Source organism: Lipotes vexillifer, unplaced genomic scaffold, assembly GCF_000442215.2.
Source record: "Lipotes vexillifer unplaced genomic scaffold, Lipotes_vexillifer_v1.1 scaffold422, whole genome shotgun sequence".
NCBI classification, from domain to species: Eukaryota; Metazoa; Chordata; class Mammalia; order Artiodactyla; family Lipotidae; genus Lipotes; species Lipotes vexillifer.
Window position 1 is genome coordinate 1,994 of NW_006779087.1, and position 1,934 is coordinate 3,927.

Genomic DNA, 1,934 nt, shown 5'->3' on the forward strand with positions numbered 1-1,934 from the left:
ACACGAGGCACCATGGGGAATCCCACTGGTCTACACAGAAGGGGAAGTGTTAATTTCCCTAAGCAAGAGTGGTATGCAGTTAAAGTAGGAAGGATAAAATCATGCTGGGCAGGCAAAAGTAACAGGTGTTCTCTACAACACAAATATATAAACAATATGTTGTAAAATTACCTGACCTACTTCTCATCCTCTGAAGAGGGCTGACCATTAATCATCCTATGAATAGAGCCTGCTGCCTTCTTAAGCATGTATTAAGATTCTGACACATACATATCTTTTAACATCTGGCATGATGGTCAATCAAGAAATAATCCCTTGTTTCTAAGAACACTACTTGCAAGCTGTGATCAGACCAGTATTATATCAGTGAATGGAAGTCATCCTTCAATACAATCCTCATGTATTGAAGGATTTAAGAACACTTCTAATAAAGATGTTTCTAAGAACGCTAAAAAAAACTTTATTTCCAGTTATGTATTTTGTTACAGAGTAGTTTAGCTTCTCCATGGTCCTGTTCCTCTGGTCCTCTATGTGAAAAAGTTAACATATCTTCTTAACATTCTTCCCATAGCTGCCTTCACCTCCGTGTTCTGAAGGCTATACATGAGGGGATTCAGCATGGGAGTGCTCACACTGTATTGTAAAGGGAAGATCATCTCCAGGGGGAACCTGAGGTTGGCAAAGAGATAACTGAGGAAACCTGAGCCATAGAACTGGATCACTGCAGTGAGGTGGGAAGAGCAGGTAGAGAAGGCCTTGCTTCTGCCTGAGGTGGGGCTGATGCTCAGGATGGTGGAGACAATGCAGATATAAGAGAAGAAGATTAAAATGAAGGTTCCAAAGAAACGGAAGACAGAAGAGCAGAGCAAGAGTGTGAAATTGGTGGAGGTATCAGAGCAAGAAAGATGGAAGAGAGAAGACAGCTCGCAGCTGAAGTGGGAAAGAAGTCTAAATTGACAGCCAGAAGGATGTTGATGAGAGCATCAACAAAGGCCAGGCCCCAGGAGCCCCACACCAGGCCAATACAGAGCTGGTTGTTCATCACCTGGCCACAGAGCAGAGGGGAGCTGATGGCTACATAGCGGTCCTAGGCCATCACAGCCAGCAGACATGCCTCAGTGCCCCTGGTGGCAAACACAAAGAAGGCCTGAGCCAGGCAGCTGTCTACAAAGATGGTTTTACTTTCAGAAAATACATTCTCCAGCACCTTGGGGACAGTGACAGATGAATGGCAGAGGTCCAGAAAGGAGAGCTGTCCCAAAAAGAAGTACGTGGGCGTGTGGAGGTGGGGATCAACTCTGATAACCAGCAACAATACCAGGTTCCCCAACAGGGTCAGGAGGTAAATCATCAGAAACAAGATGAAGAGCAGAATCTGGGTCTGAGGGTCAACAGAAAACCCAAGGAGGATAAACTCACTGAACATGCTGTGGTTTCCCGTAGTGATAAAAAGATTTACCCTAGGAATCCAAGAGAGAAAGACATTAAAACTCCTTCTGCACCTCCCAGTTACCCCACTGACTTAGCCCTCTTGTTCATCTACATCATTTCACAACTGTACTGAAAACCATGTTCACATATTCTTAAACTAACTTCCTAATCATCATGATAACTTTGATATTGCTGGATGGCATTCTACCACCCCTCTATCAGCTCCCTATGTAAATCTGTAGACCCTCGTCTCATGTCTCTAGAGGTTTCTTTCTTTTATTTTTAAGATGCGTACTAATACAGAGAACATTTTGTATAGTCAGTGGAAATAGAGAGAGAATTTGTTGATGCAGCAGAGTAAGAGGTAAACGGCAGAAGTGTAGTCCTTGAGAAAGGGAAAAGGAATGAGATCCAGAGAGCACTGGTGGAGTTTTGTCCATAGATAGGAGGAGAGGCTCTTTATCTTTTGTAAATAGGAGGGAAGTTATAGAGAGTGGGGACTG

The 1,934-nt window shown here is 43.7% G+C and overlaps 1 pseudogene; it reads right to left on the minus strand.

Annotated features, from left to right (window-relative positions):
- Window positions 1–527: 527 nt before the first annotated feature.
- Window positions 528–1,426, minus strand: LOC103080478 (olfactory receptor 8S1-like; annotated as a pseudogene).
- Between the last annotated feature and the right edge of the window lie 508 nt (window positions 1,427–1,934).